General features: G+C 37.9%; 1 protein-coding gene across 2 annotated transcripts in view; it reads left to right on the top strand.

Moving 5' to 3' along the window:
• The window catches only part of CHN1 (chimerin 1), a 140730-nt gene that overhangs the window by 54317 nt on the left and 65261 nt on the right, over window positions 1–21152 (top strand). The window lies entirely within an intron of this gene.

The raw sequence follows: 21152 nt of genomic DNA on the forward strand, positions 1-21152 counted from the left end.
ACTGTGTTTCCCCGCCTTTAATAAGAGGGCTTTGGGCCAGATGATCTCCAAGATGTGGTTCTTGTTATAGTCTGTGATCCTTCAAGGAGTGTAGGTGTTGTAAGAGGCAGAGAACACAGGACAGAAATAGCACCGAAGTCTGGTCTTGAAAGGTGAGATCTATTTTTAGCTTATCTACCAACTAATTGTGTGACTTTGGGACAATCCTCTAGCCTGTCTGGACTTCAGATTCTTCACAGATAAGGGTTTTTCACTAAAACAGTAATTTTACAATTGTTACAGTTTTGCTTACTGCAAAAAGGGCTCTGTGCTCAAATAGGCTTGATGAAAAAAAATTTTTTTTAACTTACCTATTTCTTTTCTGTAGGCTTCTCAGTTTCTCTAATGACCTAATAATATGTGTTATGACTCTCCAAGAGTGTTCCCAGACTTACCTGAAGCGCCTCGCCACTCTTCAGAAAATTATTCAGGAAAATAGTATTTCACGAAATCCACTTGGGGAAATTCTGAATCAGATATCTCTTAAGGTCTTTCCTCCTTCTAAAATTAAAGGAGGAGAATGCCATGCGTATTTTATTTTTCAGTCCTTAAGTGTAAGTTGAGCATCTGAGCTTTATGGAAGGTTATCAGGATGGTGTGATGGTCTTAAAGTTTTTTGTCACGGGAAGTGAATCCTGAAGGTCCCTAGCTGTCTCTAGGAAAGCTCGTGGCATACTCTGAGGGCGGAGATTTTTTTTCCAAGTGACATCTGTGTCATTTTTTCATTAACTCTCCAATTCCTTCTCCAGCTTGAAATATCAATCAGAAACTTAAATTTCTTTTCAAAAAGTATTAAGAGAAATTTAATCATGAAGTGGTAGCCTGTTGAAAAGCCAGAGTTCCTTCTCTTCTAAAATGGCTTAACTGTAGTATCCACACTGGCCATGAACCCAGCTTTTATTAGTTACTTTTTCAAAATTTATCTTGGAACTGTATTTGAATAGTTTCTTTCTCCAAGTAGTAAATGTCATATGTTTGCTTTAACAGATATTGGACCAATGGCTGAATGCAACAATTTTTATGATAATTTTATACTTATTAATAATGTAATTTCTAATTCTCCAAAGCCCTGCTTTAGAACATGTCTCATAACTGTTAATAATATAAACTGCCAAATAAAATATATTAATTTGCATTTCAGAAACTGTGCTATGAGTCAGAACTCAGAATCTAGCCAGGACCTCATTTCTTTAGAATCTAGTCTTCTAAGTCCCAAACCTGCCTCACATGTAAGAGTGACCTGTGATGGCAGGGGGGTGCAAAATCCATTTGTTGGTTTTATGGAACTTCACCAAGCCAGATAACCTATATGTGTCTGTGTGTGTATATATGTGTTTGTTTCTTCCCCTGGAAGTTTGGAATGATTGCAATGCTTGGCATACTGTCATATTATTTTATTCTTCAGGAATTTCTTTTACATTTAAATTCCACTTTTTAAAGACTTCTTTGGGAATCACCAGACTGCATATGTACTGAAAAACCTTGTGAAGTTTGAAGTTTAAATGTAATCAGGGCCCTGCCAAAAAACTGCTCTAACTACTGGACTTCTTTTGGCATCTCCATAAAATGATAGGAGTCTTTGTCCCTGGGAATGGCAAAAGGGGCCCAGGCAGTCTGGTCTGCTAATTGTCTTATTCTCCCACAAAACAGCTCTCCTAAATGTTTTTACTTTGCTTAAAAAATGCGTAGCTAGCACATTATTTGTATCCCTATAATCTCAATGTAGAAATCAGCGGGGAAAGCCATACTTAATCATTGCAAAAGTAACCATATCAGAGGAGGGAGTACCATGAAGCAATCTACAGAAAACTGTTCTTTGACTTTCTACTTTACCACTTTTTAAAGCCTGTCTTTTCCGGGGCACCTGGGTGGCTCAGTTGGTTGAGAGACCGACTTCGGCTCAGGTCATGAGCTCATGGTTTGTGGGTTTGAGCCCCGCGTCAGGCTCTGGGCCGACAGCTCAGAGCCTGGATCCTGCTTCCAATTCTGTATTTCCCTCTCTCTCTCTCTCTTCCACTCTCCTGCTCGTTCTCTCTCTCTCCGTCTCTCTCTCTCTCTCAAAAATAAGTAAACATTAAAAAAAATAAAGCCTGTCTTTTGCTTCTTCTTCCTTATTCTTCCCTAACTTGTGCTCCTGTTGTTCATCTGCTTCCTAACCCTGCCTTTATCCATATCCATTCCTCTCTCCCCTGGTCGTATTTACATGCTCACACTTCCACTGTGGCTTAAGGTTAGGATGAGTTGTTCCAGGGGAGAACAGGCACTCGGAGAACTGCCAGATTTGCCCAGGGTCACCTATTTGTATAAAGAAGCCAATTTAGTCATTTGTGAGAAAGACTATAGTTGCCCTACAGAATATCTAATAGTGGGTTTGTCTTCTCTAAGTATCCTTCTTAAGAATCAAGTAGAGTTATGGGGCGCCTGGGTGGCGCAGTCGGTTAAGCGTCCGACTTCAGCCAGGTCACGATCTCGCGGTCTGTGAGTTTGAGCCCCGCGTCAGGCTCTGGGCTGATGGCTCAGAGCCTGGAGCCTGTTTCCGATTCTGTGTCTCCCTCTCTCTCTGCCCGTCCCCCGTTCATGCTCTGTCTCTCTCTGTCCCAAAAATAAATAAAAGCGTTGAAAAAAAAAAAAAGAAGTAGAGTTAAAAAAAAAAATCCTACATAGTCAGTATATAAGTATATATTTGTCTGTGTGGTTTTGAGCAAGCCTTAAGTCTCCCTGGGTCTCAACTTGCCTCGGTCTCTAAAATGAGGATTATGGATTCGGTTATACTGGTGGTTATGAATATTCATGAAATTTTATAAAGTAGCCTTCCTCGTATGTAATGCATTATTGACTTTGGGATCAGAGCGATCACCAACCAGATGCCCATTCGTGGGTCTGAATACTGTTCCCCCAGCTTTTGCTGGAAACAGCACGTTCAGGTTTCTCTTCAGGATCCATCTTTTCATTGCTTGAAGTGCCCTCCTCGTTCACAACATAACATCAAACAGCTCCAAATTGCTTCATCCAACAGTGGAGTTTCTCTTTTAGAAATACTAGGATGCCTCTAATTGTGTCTAAACAGGAAGCATGTCTTTGCCTAATAATATGCTAAGGATTTTTAAGGCTAGAATATGTTATTTTTTTTTCAACGTTTATTTATTTTTGGGACAGAGAGAGACAGAGCATGAACGGGGGACGGGCAGAGAGAGAGGGAGACACAGAATCGGAAACAGGCTCCAGGCTCTGAGCCATCAGCCCAGAGCCCGACGCGGGGCTCGAACTCCCGGACCGCGAGATCGTGACCTGGCTGAAGTCGGACGCTTAACCGGCTGCGCCACCCAGGCGCCCCTAGAATATGTTATTTTTTATGGTATTTGCATTTTAGTATTGACCAGTATTTTAACTCTACTTTCCATTAATGTAAGACAATTAGTCTTCTGCTTCTCTGCCTGTCAGTGAACTTTTATTGAAGGTGCATCCCATGTTGAGTCCATTAGCAAACATCTCTCAAATTTCCCTGAACTTCTGATTATTCTCCAAATCCAGCTAGGCAAACCCTCTCCTTCCTTGGCCTTAACATCTTCACGTTTCACTTTCTAGATAGTCTTCTATGAGCTATCTAAATAGATTTGTGGTTTTACTCAAGAGTTATCTTGGAACATAAATAAGTAAAGAGCATTGCAAAAATAGCATCCCCATGTCTTCTTCAGTATCCATGAACACTAACTCATCTCCTATGAAAATTAATTGCATTTAATTCAACATCTATTGCATGCTTCCTGTTTGTAAGGAAACAGGCTAGACTCTGGAAGGGATAAAAGATGTACAAGATAGAAGCCCTGCCTCAAAGAAACCCCGCCTTATGTGTTAATGTTTTCATTGTTTCCACCCTAATTAATTAGCAATTAGGCATCTTTATAGCAAGAGGCTACCTGCCTATATCATCTGAAGAGTATTGCAGTTCAGTAAGTATTAAGTTGGACTTCCTCTGATGTGAGTTTGCTTCTCTAATAGCCCAGCAGATCACAGAAAACACTTTTGTAGACAAGAACACTACTTTTTCAGAATCATAGATCAGAAATTAATAGGACATTCTGGCATTCCACTTCAGTTTCAAGGCTTTAAACCCCCCGTGTTGTTACACTTCTCGTTCAGCACTTTGGATTTTATATTAATGGTGTTGACTGACTACATGAACAAATGAGTGTATTTTATGAATTCAGCCAAATCCGAGAAAGAAAAATATAGTCACTCAAGTTGATTTGATACTTTATATTATTTTTCCTTTAAGAACTCAGAATCCTTAGGATGTCTCTGTGAGGTAGGGATGGCCATTCCTTATTCCATAGGTAGAGCATCTGAGGAACAGAAAAATTGTCTTTGTGATATGAAATAGTTGGTGAAATGTGGTGGCTACATGCACGTCTTCGGGGATATGTGCCAAGAAGCCAAAATGGTGGAGAAGTGGCATCTCCCCAAACTCATGGTTATATCAGTCATGTGTTGGGACAGTGTGGACCCCACCAGAGAATCTCATACTTACAATGATTAAAGAAAACTCAAAGGGGGCCCCGGACATCTGTTGCATGAATCTCCTCTGTTCTTCATCTTATCACCCACAGAAAGGATTAGTAATTAAAAGCCATTAGGGAAAACCAGATGGAAAGATGAAAACGGAAGTAAACATCAAATCCTCAGCTCCAAAAACCAGGCCAACGGAAGACCAAATTGTAATTTACCAAGCCAGCTGCAGTTTTGGAAGATCTCTGTATATGAGCCAATTTAACAAATAAAATAAGTCTTAAATTACTGGCTTGAGGGTTGGAAAAGGAAGCTGTTAGAGATTGTTTCACAATTGCTATTTCAGAGTCTCCAGCATTTTGGTGAGGAAATAATCATTGGTGGCCTCTCCATTTAACTCTGAAACAGAAATCAGCTCTGGTGGCTTTAGGAGTGATAGCATTTGGGTACAGAGTGAGTGAGACTATCAAGCAATCATCTGGCTTTCCCATGTTGCCCACAAACCAATTCTCTGGGCAATTCTAAAATAAAACTTTCCAGTTTCAATAAATGCTTTTTTTTTTTAATTTTTAATGTTTATTTGTTTTTGAGAGAGACAGAGAGACAGAGAGAGCACGAGCGGGGAAGGTACAGAAAGCGAGGGAGGCACAGATCCAAAGCAGGCTCCAGTCTCCGAGCTGTCAGCACAGATCCTGACGAGGGCTCAAACTTACAAACCGTGAATTCATCACCTGAGCTGAAGTCCGACACTCAACCGACTGAGCCACCCAGCTGCCCCTAATTTCAATAAATCCTTACATTAGATCTCATCCTAAATGATTTGGATCTGTAATTTTTTCTTGGGCCTTTTGCTCTATCCTATTTCCCTTTATCCTTGGAGTACTTTCTCTTTCCCTAATATTTAGACCTCTCAGAGACTCACAGATCATGCCCTGAGCCTTTCCTTACCCAAGTTGTGAGACCTTAATTGTTTTAAATGGCCTCATAAGTTAGTCCTTAACTTTTCTTGGGTCTCCTTTGAGTTACTGCACCCGGTGAAAAATGCTCAAACCTGAGCATTATATTGCAAAAATAGATTCTTTCAGTAAGACATTCTAGACCTCTATAATCAACTGATCGTGCCCTTGTTTATGTGATTCCTATTAAGTGTGCTGCTACGTTATTTCATTGTTTTGCTCAGTAACTTGAATGAATCAGCTCTATTATCCTCTATTTCCTCAGGTTCTAAAGACATCCAGTGAAAATTCACTAAATGCTGTAGGTTTGCTGATGAACTAAAATTTTACAACTTAAACATTATTTTTGGCAATTTCTTTTTTTTCCTGTTTTAGGAAGCTCTTTTATTTTTGGTTTTATTTTTCAAATTTTAATTCCAGTATAGTTACATACAGTGTCATGTTAGTTTCAGGTGTACAATATAGTGATTCAATAATTCCATACATCACTCAGTGCTCATCATGATAAGTGTACTCTTAATCCCCATCACCTGTTTCACCCGTTTCTCCCCCCCCCCCACCCCCCCGTAAACATCTGTTTGTTGTATACAGTTAAAAGATAGTTTCTCTATAGGTTTTTGGTTTGTCTTTTTTTTCTTTGATCATTTGTTTTTTTAAATTCCACATATCAGTGAAATCATATGGTATTTATCTTTCTCTAATTTCACTTAGCATTATGCCCTCTAGCTTCATCCACATCACTGCAATTAGCAAGGTTTCATTCTTTTTTATGGCTGAATCATATTCAGTGTGTGTGTGTGTGTGTGTGTGTGTATGTGTGTGTGTGTGTGTGTGTGTGTGTACACACTCCATCTTCTTTATGCATTCATCTATCAATGGACACTTGGGCTGCTTCCATAATTTGGCTATTGTAAATAACGCTGCAGTGAACATAGGGGTGCGTATATCTTTTCGAATTAGTGTTTTTGTGTTCTTTGGGTAAATATCCGGTAGTGTGATTACTGGGTCATGGAGTAGTTCTATGTTTAACTGTTTGAGGCACCGCCACACCATTTTCCACAGTGGCTGTAGCAGTGTGCATTCCCACCAACAGTGCATGAGGGTTATCTTTGATAATTTCTAAATTACTCCAGTTTGTACTTATTGACCAGCATTGTTTGATTAAAAACAAACAAACCACCTTTAGTATAAAATTCCTCTCCAAAAGCAGAAGCTTTTATATGAATTGCAGATTATGTAGCACCATCTAAGAGATTTACACCTTTCTTTCTTTCACCCACTCAGCAGAAGGAGATCCTCGTCATGGGTATAGTTTGCTTAATAACTTTAGAATGACTTGGGGTTGCTGCTCAAGTTCATAGTGAGGAAAAAAAAAACTATATAGTTCCCCTATCCCTGGAGAAAGTCCTGTTTTTCCTCGCAATGGGGAAACTGCAAATGAACAAGCCCATATCTCTTTATAGGCTTATTTTCTAAGAATTTTTTGTAAGTCAGCTTTATTGCAGTATAATTTATATACAATAAAATGCACACAGTTATGTGTCTAGTTTGATGAGCTTTGACAAATACACATACCTATGTAACCACCACTGCAATCAAATATAGAACATGCCATTACTCCATGAAGTTCCCCTAGTGTCTCTTTGTAGAAAATCGCACCTCCTCCCCCAGTCCTAGTGCAACCACTGATTAGATCTCTATCAGGACAAGAACTTATTTTTATAAGTGTTGATTGAAGGTGGCATTCTTTTTAATGTTTTAGTTTTCTACGTGTATAGCACTTTTTACCTTCATTTTCTATTTATTACAAGTACATCATCTTATTTACCTTTTTTTTAAGTTTTTTGTTTTTTTTTTTTTTTTTTTTGGAGAGAGAGAAAGAACCCCAAGCAGGCTCTGCCCTATCAGTGTGGAGCTCATTGTGGGGCTCGATCCCATGAACCACGTGATCATGACCTGAGCCAAAATCAGGAGTTGGACACTTAACTGACTAAGCCACCCAGATGCCCATAAATACCTACCTTCTTATCTTGATTTTAGATGTAAAATTTCTCAAGTCATATTATTTTAGAGAAATATGGGCAACAAAAGAATGACTGATGTTTAGTACCGATTGCAAGGCACTGTGACTTGTTGATGGTTTCACTCCTATCATTATGGGCTTTTCACTTTTTCATCTATGATAAGAACTTCAAAAATGTGGGAACACAATGAGAGAGGATTCTTAGGGAGGAAGATCTTCTCTGCTCTGTTGGGATCTTGGACCTGAGCCAGAAGCACTCAGCCAGCTCTCCTTTAATCACTGCCATCTCTTGGCCCTTCCTCTCGGGAATAGGTCCCATGGCAGATGCTAGTCACAGTCACAGTTGATAGGAAGTACAGTGTCCCCGACTCTCTGAGTGGGAAGCGTACCACATGGTACCAAGTATCACAATGAGAAAAACTACCGTTTCTGCTTCCTCTTTGCAGTTGGCTCAGATGGGAAAAGGCGTTCTTTGTGGCAGTGGTATGATTTCAGAATTCCCTATGGAATACCGCTGAAGCTTTTTTTCCCCAGATTTATTGAGACCACTAGAGCATTTAGACATGTCTCCCTATGATCCTTGAAAGCTTGCAGGTACAACCCACTCAAGAATCCTGAAGACTGGAGTTCTCCTCTTCTCATTCCCAGGTGAAGAGTGATAATCTCTTGTCTGACAAGCTCCTATGTGTGGATTGTGGGTTGTATAAAATCCTGGAGAAATGATTTTAAGTTTTCTCCTGGCGCCCTCAGACAAAACTATTGGAATATGAGTGAATGGGGGGAATGTTAATAGATGCAGAACCTTGACCCCACCCTAATTCCTTAAAAGTAGATTTAAGAATTTACATATGAATTTTAGTAATCTCTTGCAATGCAGTTTGACTAGAGTAGGCTCTCCAGTGAACCAGGACTGTTCTCAAAGCCTCAGGAACTCAAAAACCTTGTGACCCTCTCTTAGAATTCGGCATGGTTTGTTGGCCACCTTTTTGAGGTCTACTGCTTCTTAAGGCTGGGAGGACTGGGTATAGTGGTGGAGGGGGAAGAGTACTGGAGTTCTGCTTCTGCTTCTACTTCTGAATAGAAGCAGAGTAGAGAAGAATTGTAGAAATGTGTTATGTACACTGACTAGTATACCATGTTATGCCTGTATATGTATATGTGGTATTTGTGAACCAGTCCGATCCTGTGACCTAAAACTGTCCTTAAATTTAAAAAAAAGGAATCATGTGTTGATGTATCTAATTAATGAATTTAAGAGCGTTTTCTCCCCTACTCTTAAGGAAATACACGTTCTTTATAAAAAATCTGAAAAATAGGAACTAAAAAAAAAAGAGGATTATTCATAGCCTCACCATCCACAGTGTATGTCAACATTTTGATAGATTTCCTTCAAGCCTTCCTGTGCACAGATTATTTTAAATTTTTATATTTTTATTGTACAAGTAATCCTTGTTCATTTCCTACAAAAATTAAAAAAAAAACATTTAAAAACTAGCATTAAATTCACACCAAATCCCATTATTGATGGATAACATAACCAACAATATTCTGTTTATTCTTCTAGAGTGTGTGTGTGTGTGTCTGTATGAGAGAGAGAAAAGGAGAGAGAAGAGAGAGAAAACATGTTTCTTCTATACAAACTCCTTTGTAATTTGCTTTACTATTAGGTTATGAAAAATCTTTCCATGCAAATAATGCTCAATTGTTTTAAATGTCTACATAACATTCCTTTATTTTAATGTTTATTTTTTTAGAGAGAAAGAGGTAGAGAGCCAGTGGGGAGGGGCAAAAAAAGAGGGAGACAGAATCCCAAGTAGGCGCCACGCTGCCAGGGCAGAGTCTGATGTGGGACTTAAACTCACGAAGCACGAGATCATGACCTGAGCCAAAATCAAGAGTCGGACGCTTGACTGACTGAGCCACCCAGGCGCCCCTGTGTAACATTACATTGTGTTTATATGCAGTAATTATTCAACCAATCTCTTAATATATTTTTCATTCACTCATTTTGTGAATATTTATTGAATACAGCTCATTTGGGCTACCGTGCCCAATACCAATCAAGACAACTTTGGATCTTCTCATGAAGCTAATTTTCTGTCTTATACACCGAGAATATTAAAAAGAAACTTGAAGATTATCCTCATGTTTTAAATGATGATATGTTGGTTCAGAGAGGAAAATTCTTCTGGCCAGGAAATTTTGTTGTTAAGTGATTGGTAACCAGTGGTTTTTTTCCTGCATGCTATGTTTTTATAATAATGAATCTTCCTTAAGTATTTTTTTAAAATATTAAATAAAAATGGTTCCTTTGCTTATTCAGATTAGCATAATTTAGATTATACCAGTCATTTTAATAGATTTTCTAATTTAGATTTTTGTTTATTCTTGTAAATGGCTTTTCCCCTTCAAATATGAGATTTTTTTTTCAGAATATTTAATGCTCTAAAAATCAGTATTTCTTCAGGAATAATGATAACTAACCAAAAAATTTAAATTTATAAGTTATTTGGGGGGTAACTTAAAAAAACATACACAGTTGGAATAGTCTTTATCTTTAAAATGGAGAAGACCTGAAATCATTGTTTCACTATATGCTAACTTGGATGTAAATTAAAAAAAAAATTAAAAATAAAATTAAAAAAAATCTACGTGCAAAAAATAAGTAAATAAATAAAATGGAGAAGACTTTCATGTGAAAAGCATATTTCTGCACTTGTTGAATATGGAGAGTTGCACCTTAGCTTCGTATGTAATCACAGCCACACTTGTCTGCTCTTTGAAGTTACTTGGTTCTAAATTAATGAAGCAATTTGAGGGGGAAGGATTTCCATAACTTATATCTGCAGTGTGCACCGGAGGATGGGGAGGTGGGATTAGCTAAAACTATTATTTAAGTCAGAAAGAACTATTTTGATATCTTGTGGACGTAACATTCTAATTACCGTATATTTCAAATGTGAATAGTGAATTCCCTTCATCTCCTTATAGACAAAGCCCCCCAAAATGCCCCTGCCTACTTAGTGAATGTGACAAATACTTTTATTTGGAAACTGTTTATTGTTCCTGAGGAGGGGGTAAGTTTTTCATATATATCTTTAATTCATAGTGATATTAGATTATAAACAAGTGTTTGGAATATTTCACTTTTGGTTTCATACAAAAAATATTCTAAACTTTAAAAAAAAATTTTTTTTTAACGTTTATTTATTTTTGAGACAGAGACAGAGCACGAACGGGGGAGGGTCAGAGAGAGAGGGAGACACAGAATCTGAAACAGACTCCAGGCTCCAAGCTGTCAGCACAGAGCCCGACGCAGGGCTCGAACTCACAGACCACGAGATCATGACCTGAGCCGAAGTCGGACACGTAAACGACTGAGCCACCCAGGCGCCCCTAAACTTTTAAGCTAAATTTATTTATTTTTTCAAGACAGAACTTAAATGGTAATGGATCTTTAGCATCTGATCTGGTGTTAAGACTCATCAAAGAATTTCTGTAGCCATGTATGCTAGTGTTTGATCATAGCTTTGGAGAAGTCCACAGCATCTGGTTCAAATGTTCTCTTTATTTAGAATCTGTTCTATTTCTTTCTTTAATTTCTTATTTTTTGAGATTTGTTTTCCAGGAAGATGTACCTTTGCTCCTCAAACAAAAGCATTTCAAAGGGAGCTTTAATTATCATATTATCTTCTACTTATCCAGACATTCTGACACACTCAAAACAATTTTTTTATTAGACATCCCCTTGGGACAGGATATCTGTTCATCTTATGACTTTAATGATGTCACTTTAAGCACATCATTAACCTCTTCAGGACTGAGTTGAAGAACTCAGCTTCCGCTTCATTAGATGCCATTCAGGTCCCGTCTAGCAGTCATGATTCACAACTAATAAGTTCTCTTTGTAACCCTCAAGAGATTTTTCAGACTTAAGATTCTGTGCTTCTGAGAACTTACTATGTTAAGAAGACAGGCTGAAAACATGCACATTTCAATACAGGCTTGACTCATACTAACTAGGATTGTAAGTTGTCGAGCCAGTGACATAATTTCCTTTGGCCTCGGGAAATTGAAGGTCTTTTGTAGCTCCCCAATAAACATGTCTAAGGGTTGTAAGACTACAAATAATAATAAACATAACTAACATTTATTGAGCCTTTGTACGTCAGAAAGTGTGCTGAGTGTTTCACCAGAGGATCTGCTTTGATTTTCACAGCAATCCTTTTGAAGGTAGGGATTATAATAACATGGGTATCTTTACGGATGATTGGTTTATGGGGCGTTATCAAAGGGATTCTGGGGGCATGTTTTAATAGTGCATGCTTTATTTTTAAGAATGAAATCACAAAGGACAACCAAATCCACCAAATGTCCTTTGGTGTCATCATAGTGATGGAACCATAGACTGTGTTCGTATTTAAAGTAAGTAGATCACTTTATTGTGAGTAATTGGATTACTCAAAAAGGAAGAAATTACGGGCACCTGGGTGGCTCAGTAGGTTAAGCGTCCCACAACTTCGGCTCAGGTCACAGTATCACACGCTGTTTGTGAGTTCGAGTCCCACGTCAGGCTCTGTGCTGACGCTCGGAGCCTAGAGCCTGCTTCAGATTCTGTATCTCCCTGTCTCTCTCTGCCCCTCCCCTGCTTACTCTCTCTCTCTCAAAAATAAATAAAAACATTAAAAAATGTTTTTTAAAATGAAGAAATTAAAACACCTTGGAACCTGCCCAGAGATAGTTGAAGCTCGGTCTAGATGGGCCCTTCACCCACTGAGGCATGTTATGCTAGAACTGTAGTGCTTAGGTTTAGGTTTTGTTTTGTTTGTTTGTTTGTTTGTTTGTTCTGTTTTTAAAGAAACTCTTATCAATGTTAAAAGACTAAAAAGCTTCCAATTTACAGAATAAGAAACCTGTAACTATTGAGTTTTTAAGTATAAAAAACATGAAACAAAATAGTCTTCCCTGTATTGTGGCTTACTTCTCTGAGGGCTGCTTGTGTCAAATGCTACCTCCTTTCTTTACATCACAAAAAATGTACAAACCCAAATAGTCTTGTTCCTTTCATAGAAACAACAACAAAAATAAGTGAGAAAGGATTTTATACTTAGGTGATAGTGTAAATTATACATAAATGTGCAAAGCTGTCAACAATTCAACATGTGAATTTTAAATCACAGTGTACTTAATAGAATGAGCTCTGCATAAATTTCTTTAAAGTTTTTATTATCGAACTATATTAAATGATTAACATAGCTTATTTGTATATTAATGAAATATACTTGCAACTAAGATTTATGAAAAGCATTTGTATTTATTATATTTAAGAAAAGTCTGTACACTTTTCTATTTTCAACAGTTGACTAAGACTCACGTTGACATCTTGAGGTTTTCATCATTTCAGTGTTCAAAGTGCTTATTAGCATTCCCTTGTCAAAGTTGAAGCTTACTTAGCTCTTTGTAACTGACAAAAGACCTTTGAGTTGACAGTCACCTCCTAAATAAATAAGATTGTGAAGGCAGTTGAAGGGTTTTTCAAATCAATACTCTAGAGACCATATGTAAAACTTACTATAGAGAGTTTATTATAATTTAGAAGCAAAAAAAGAAAAACAAACAAAAACCAAAACCCTCTCGTCTTCTTAACACAGTTTGACAATTTGTCATTTTCTGTCTTCTCTCTCAGAAGCAGGGAAATCAGTAACAATAAGGTTTAGCATTCGTGACTATAAAAGATAAAAAGATATTATTGCTAATGATCATACTTCTGAGAAAGTAATAAAGAAAGTGAAAAAATCTTTAATATAAGATAAACTTTGGGAAAAAAAAGAGGTTAGAGTGGAAGAGAGCCAAAGCATAAGAGACTCTTAAAAACTGAGAACAAACTGAGGGTTGATGGGGGGTGGGAGGGAGGGGAGGGTGGGTGATGGGTATTGAGGATTTGGGATGAGCACTGGGTGTTGTATGGAAACCAATTTGACAATAAACTTCATATATTGAGAAAATAAAATAAAATAAAACTTTGGGGAAGTTCTAAAATACGCAGTCATAAGTAGTTTTGTTTTTAAGTATTTATTTGAGAGAGAGGACAAGCTGGGGAGGGACAGAGAGAGAGAAGGGAACAGAGGATCTAAAGAGGCTCTGTGCTGACAGCAGAGAGCCCGATGTGGGGCTCAAACCCACAAACTGTGAGATCATGACCTGAGCAAAGTCGGACGCTCAACTGACCAGGCCACCCAGGCGCCCCAAAGTCATAAAGAGTTTTTGATTAAAAAGTCAAATTCGCCACGGGAATTTACCCCAGAAACCAAGAGCATGCTTTACACGCTGTATGTTAGCCAATTTGACAATAAATTGTATTAAAAAATAATAATAAGTTAAATAGTCAAATTAGATCAAAGTTCTCATCAGTGAAACTTTATATGCAATAGAGATGGCTACAGAAATTTTGATTTAGTAGATTCAGTGTGGGGCCCAGACACCCATTAATATATGAGAGTGAGCAAGTGAGAAAGAGAGAAACTGCATGCATGGAGTGCACAGATCCTTTTGCACAGTAAAGATTACAGCTAATGGATTCAATTAGTGGTTCTCAAACATTTTGGACTGAGGAGCTCTTTACATTTGGAACATTGTTGAAGCGCTGAAGAGTTTTTATTTATATGAATCATATCTGTTGATATTTACTATACTGGAAATTAAAACAGATTTTTTCAGTGCTGCTAATTCATTTAAAAAACAATAAGCCCAATACATATTAATGTAATAGCATTATTAAGATCATATTTTGTTGAACAACTTTAGTTAGAAGAGTGGCATTTTTTGCATTTCTCTTATTCTCCTTAATGTCTTACTTAATATTGGAGTGCCTGGGTGGCTCAGTTAAGTGTCTGACTTTGGCTCAGGTCATGATTTCCCAGTTCATGAGTTCAAGCCCCACGTTGGGCTGTGTGCTGACAGCTCAGAGCCTGGAGCTTGCTTTGGATTCTATGTCTCCCTCTCTTTCTCTGCCCCTCCCCCACTCATGCTCTGGCTGTCTCTCTCAAATACAAATGAACACTAAAAAAATTTTTTTTTAATGTCTTAATGTTTAGGAAACAGCCGGATTCCCATAAATGTTTCTGTGTTCAGTCTGTGGTGATACGTTATTTTAGTTGAAGCATATGAAGAGAATCTGACCTCATAGAAATAATGTGCATTTGGAAAAGAAAGGAGTATTCAGATAGCCTTTTTAGATAGTTGTGGATATTTGTCTTTGGTACCTCACCAAAACTAGATAAATGGAATTTTTTTTAAATTGAAGTATAGTTAGCATATAATAATATTCATTTCAAGTATACAACATAGTGATTCAACATTTATGTACATTACAAAATGATCACCATGAGAAGTCTAGTCACCATCTGTCACTATACAAAGTTAATGCAATATTATTGACTATATTCCCTATGTTTACTTTGACTTATTTATTTTATAACTGGAAGTTTATACCACTAAATTCCCCTCACCTGTTTTGTCCATCTCTCCACCCCCTCCCCTGTGACAACCACCAGTTTGTTCTCTGTATTTATGAATCTGTTTCTGTTTTGTTTTGTTTGCTCATTTATTTTCTTTTTTTAGATTCCAGGTATAACTGAAATCATGGTATTTGTCTCTCTGACTTCTTTCACTTAGCATAATACCCTCTAGGTCCATCCATGTTGTCACAAATGGCAGGGTTTCATTCTTTTCTTATGACTAATATTCCATATATATATTATATGTATATATAATATATATATTAAAGTGCTTGTGTATGTGTGTATACAGATGTGTGTGTGTGTGTGTGTGTGTATATATGTATATATACGTGTGTGTGTGTGTCCACCTAGATAAGTAGTAGTTTCTTAACGGTTAACGTGCAGTGGTATTATCTGAAACCTTCACGATAAGCATTTATATTCTATTACACTAAAATCCCTTGATCTGTTTTGAACTCCAAATGGATCTTTCAACTGTGCCTAATTCTATAGTATCATGCATTGGCCATTCGGAAAATACTGGTTCACAGAGTTATACAGGTTTTCTAAACATTGACACGTTTCTTTATACGATATCAAAAAATCACATTTGTTGGGGCGCCTGGGTGGCGCAGTCGGTTAAGCGTCCGACTTCAGCCAGGTCATGATCTCGCGGTCCGTGAGTTCGAGCCCCGCGTCAGGCTCTGGGCTGATGGCCTGGAGCCTGTTTCCGATTCTGTGTCTCCCTCTCTCTCTGCCCCTCCCCCGTTCATGCTCTGTCTCTCTCTGTCCCAAAAATAAAAAAAATAAAAATAAAAAAAAAGTTGAAGAAAAAAAAAAGAAAAAAAAAATCACATTTGTTAATATCATCATTGACCTATCAGAAGAGTCATTTAAGTGGTGGGACGCTGGTAATATGTTCAGGATGGCAGATATAAAATTTCCAAAATTCTTATTTTCACTTGACAGTTTGAATTTTATCATTGACAGTCAGTTGTTTTCCTTGAGGTGGCTGGCTCATTTTTTTTCATTTTTGAGAAAATGCCAAATCTGAATAACTAATATTTATGTTAATCATTCTTCCAAGTGAAAAATGCTATTCTGTGGAAAAAGCAGCTAGCTCAGCTTGCAACTCAAACAATACTTTTCCTCAAGAAAACCATCCCTAAAAGGGACCCACATATCTTTTACATCGTTTTGTGTGAAGCAGACTCTCTTTTGGAGAATTTTTTAAAAATCCTGAGGTGTAGGGGCGCCTGGGTGGCGCAGTCGGTTAAGCATCCGACTTCAGCCAGGTCACGATCTCGCGGTCCGTGAGTTCGAGCCCCGCATCGGGCTCTGGGCTGATGGCTCAGAGCCTGGAGCCTGTTTCCCATTCTGTGTCTCCCTCTCTCTCTGCCCCTCCCCCGTTCATGCTCTGTCTCTCTCTGTCCCAAAAATAAATAAACGTTGAAAAAAAAATTTTTTTTAAATACTGAGGTGTAAAACTCTAAATGTAATCTACCGCAGAAACAACAGAAGAGACAGAGTTGGTGGGGGGAGAAAAGATCTAAATGTATGACCCACAATAACTAATTTAACACGCTATTGTTCATTAAAACCAGTACCTTTGGTATAAAAGACTGCATTAAATGCTGTACTTAGTATCTCAGAGAGTTGGTTCTTTTAAAAATGGAAACAAGGAAACATTATTCAACTGATGACATGGTTTGATATTTCTAACAGTGAAAAATGTAACAAAAGCATCCAAAGGCAAAAAATCTACAGCTGATCCCGCAGGAGGAGATATTTTTAGGCAAGTTATTTTTTTTAACATCATACTTCTTATTTTAATGTCTTCCTTATTAAGACATGCATTTGAAAATAGTTTCATCTTACAGTTTCATAGCAAATTGTGGGTTTGAGTTCTTGGGAAGAAAATAATCAAACTTTAAACCAGGTTTACTAGTGGTAGATGCTGTCCAAATTCCCTTTTCTTTCTAACATCATTACGGAAGGGTTTTATTAATCCAGAAACATTCACTGCACTTTGTTCCTCAACACTAGTTGTTTTGTTCCTGCATATCATTTAGACCACAGCGCTTCAGCCATCTTTAGAGTTGAAAACTGCAGTCCGTGAATCCCGAGCATCCTCTCTGTTGCAGCTGGCACCTCTTCTCCTCACACAACCTGTGGTTTTCATGCAGTCTCATCCTTTAGTCAGCTATGGTTGCTAAGATACCTGTATTGTCACAAATTTCCCAACATGTTTTCAGTTCACATTTGCATACAGTTTGGCTGTCACATGAGGAAACAGCATTTAAACTGCCCTTCTTCGCACCCCTGGCCGACGGTTCCTTTTTTAAAACACATGATATAAGATATTTTAAGGAATGGTCATTAGAAGAAAACAGTTGTTTTTTGGGTTTTTTTTTTCTGTTTTTGTGTCAAATATATTCTGACAGTATCATAAGGACAGGAGGCTAGAATCCTTCAGACAGGCATTCATTTAGGAGTCTGAAGAATTCACTGAGGCTTGCAAATATGCCATCAACTTTGTGTGCGCCTTCTTCCAACATTTATCTCCTTATTTATGGTCATGCTTTCAACATTTAGCACCTGCTGGGTTCCAAACACTGTTAGGTGATAAGACTGATGGCCAATGATGATAGTAGTTATCGGTATAACCACCGACACCTAGTCTCGGGGAGCTCTCTGCATGCTAGGTGCTGAGAATGCGTGCTGTGTCCTCATTCCATGCATTCTGCTACGTGATCTCACCTCATCTTGTCCTCCCAACAATGCTAAGATACTGTCATCATTTCAATTTTACACTGAAGAAACTGAAATTTCCCCTGAGATCGCGTAACGATAGTAAGTGGACCTGAGGTCTTTTACAGATAGTCTTTATTCAGGAGCCAAGCTTTTAGCTATTTAAGTGTAGATAACACTGAATTTCAGTTAAAATTTGTTTTTGCTAACTCTTTATTTTTTTAATGTTTATTTTTTTATTATTTATTTTGAAGAGGGGGGCTAGCAGGGGAGGGGCAGAGAGAGAGGGAGAAACAGAGGATCCCAAGCAGGCTCCACACTGTCAGCAAGGAGCCCGATGTGGGGCTCAAACTCATCAAACTATGAGTTCATGACCTGAGGCGAAACCAAGAGTCAGATGCTTAACCAACTGAGCCACCCAGGAATCCCTGTTTAACTCTTGTAGGCAGATTGAGGAGGAAGGTTTATAAGCGACAGCTCCCTGCCTGCTATTGACAATCAGAGGACTGTTACGAGGTGGTCAGCAAACTGCTTTGTGGTTTGGTTGTTAGAGGCTGCCGAAGGTACCTCCAGGTTGGGAGAAGAAAGAGATCTGGGATGGAAAGACGTGTAGAAGTCACCCTCTCGTAAAAGGAGGAAGAAGCTTGGAAGGAGGACATGGACGTAGATTTCATGCGTAAACACAACTTTTGTTAGAAAATACGACTTTTGGGATTCACACAGGATGGAATAAAGCCATTATCCATCCAGTACTTACCCCAGTTATAATTGGTTCATTAAATATATATTTATTTGTTTAATATCAGGTCCTTATGAAAATAGCTAGGGCTCTATTCTCTGGTACTCACCAGTTTCACTAATGCCTAGAACATAGTAGATATTCAATAAAATACTTCTTTACTTATTCATTTATTTCTATTTATTTGTATATATATTTTTAAGTAGGCTTCATGCCCAGCATGGAGCCCAACACAGAGCTTGAACTCATGACCCTGAGGTAGAGACCTGAGCTGAGATCAAAAGTCGGATGCTTAACCGACTGAGCCACCCAGGCGTCGGTCAATAAAATATCTTCTGAATGAAGACTATTTAGAACTGTGTATTGTACATATATACTTTGACCATTTCTGTATTTTCTTTTAATGAATTAGTGGGCTGTATGAAGTATTTATACACTCTTGGGCCACATGTCCAAAACTCCAAATTCTTAGTTATTTATACTATATTCTTTTAAAGATAAAGTGCATCTAATTATGAAATTCCTGCATTAGCCAGTTTGTGGAATCTCTGTTATAAATATAAGACTTATAGTTAATTGTTTACCCATGAGATTGGAATGGCTTGCCACCTTATAAATTATGTATGTCTGTTTGGTGAATCTTAATGGAAAGTTTAATTACCTCTTTCTAAAGACAGCTTAATTAGCTGCTCAGGAGACTGACTACTCTCTCAATCCATTGGTTTGGAGGGTGCTTTTGTTGATTTGTTTTTATTTAAGGAACACGAAAAGCCAATGCCAAAACAAAAATAAAAATAAAAAGGCAAGCTGCTCCATAACTCTCATTGCAGGCTTGGTAGACATTGAACAGAGGTTCTGCATACACCTAGTTAAAAGCAACACATCACTGTACTCACCGCCATCAAAATAATCAAGAAAGCTTTTAAATTGCCAGAAACTAATCACCAAAGCTCGGTAAACCATTTGTCAGGTTTAGAACTGAACTGGGGGTGGCCATGTTCACCTGTCCACATTTCTGCTTGCTGTTGGTTCTGGGTCTTCGTAACCCTGGGCTTTCCTAAGGTCAGAGTCAGTCTCATCACATGTTAAGCGATCCTATGCCTGGTCCCAGGGAAGCAGAGCGGAGTAGAGAGAAAGGGAGTGTGAACTTAGGAGTCTTGGGTCTCCATCATGGCTGCTTTGCTTACCGATTATCTGCAAATACTTGAACATCACAGAATTTTCTTTCTGAAAAACAGGATTGTCGGGATGCCATGCAGTAGTGTGTGTGACAGAACGCTTTGTAGAATCCAAAGCTCTGTGTAAGTGCTAAAGTGCATAAGAGCCAGACTTGGATTTTTTTTAACCAAAATATGCAGAAGAATACGGTAATGAAAGTTCTTGTAAAGTAAGGCTAGAATAGGATCATTAAGCCAGTTACCTCACAGATTACTTTGTGCTGTGTCACATGGCTATAGAACCAGGCCTGCTGCTGGAAGGGATCTCCCTCGGTCACCCAGGCCTGCTCTCCTGAAACAAGACAGGAATATGCTAAACATCTTCCTAGAACATCACCTTTACCCAGTAGTAATGGGCTGAAAACATTTTTATATTAAACATTTTTATGTGGGTGCATTATGGGGGAGCTTAGCCACCCCTGGGTGGCTTCCACCCCTGCTTACTGTTGGTTGCTCTTGGGGACATTTTAGTGGAAAAGGTAGTAAAGCTCTAGCCTAAGCTCACTGGAGAGCCTTAAATAACATTTGACCTTACCAACTGAAGATCTTCACTTAAATTATCCCCCATTATCCTATCCTTTGTAGAAGAGGAAAGCGGCAGGGTGGATCCTTCCCAGTACATTAAAATGTCACTGAAAGATAGATGTTAAGTTATCCTTTTTAATCTTTTCTTCTTCCTGCTCACAGAAGTTGATTGTAGTCTGACTTTCTGTGTCTTATTGACTAATGTACTGATAATTTCTGGGCCTCGTCCAGATGCTTCAAATTACTCTTAAGATGTCAAACTTCATATATATATACATGTATGTGCGTATATATATACACACACACATATATATATGTGCGTGTATATATACACACACACATATATATGTATATATATACACACATGTATATATACGTGTATACACACACACACATATATATATATATATATATATATATATATATATATATCTTTTATAAGTTAGGGGTTGTTAAAGTTCTCTCTTAGTTTCCTTAGGATCTTGTGAACTAACAGGAATTTCAGAAAATGAAATACTATGGACATGATATAAAAAGTTGATTTTAGAAAGTGCCCAGATACAGGCTATTTTTACTTTTTTAACATCATTGTCTTGATGTAAAACATGCCACATGGCAGTGTCATTACAAGAAAACACAAGTTAGTGTCTAACAGTGAGGTTATAAATTATGCTCATGTTTATACTTCTTCTCAAGGTAATTGCTATGAAAGTTAAATTTTTTGCCTTCAGGCCACTATTACCATTTTCAAATAATAAAAACAGGTTTTCAAAATAGGTATGCTTGAACTTCACAAGTATACTTTATACCATGAATCAACATTTATCTTTGTTGAAGCTTAAAAAGACATTTTTCTTTTTATTTTAGAGAGACCACACAAGTTGGAAAGAGGGACAG

This window comes from Lynx rufus, unplaced genomic scaffold, assembly GCF_022079265.1.
Source record: "Lynx rufus isolate CCGP_SWC_20201006 ecotype Redwood Valley unplaced genomic scaffold, mLynRuf1.p SCAF_2, whole genome shotgun sequence".
Classification (NCBI taxonomy): domain Eukaryota; kingdom Metazoa; phylum Chordata; class Mammalia; order Carnivora; family Felidae; genus Lynx; species Lynx rufus.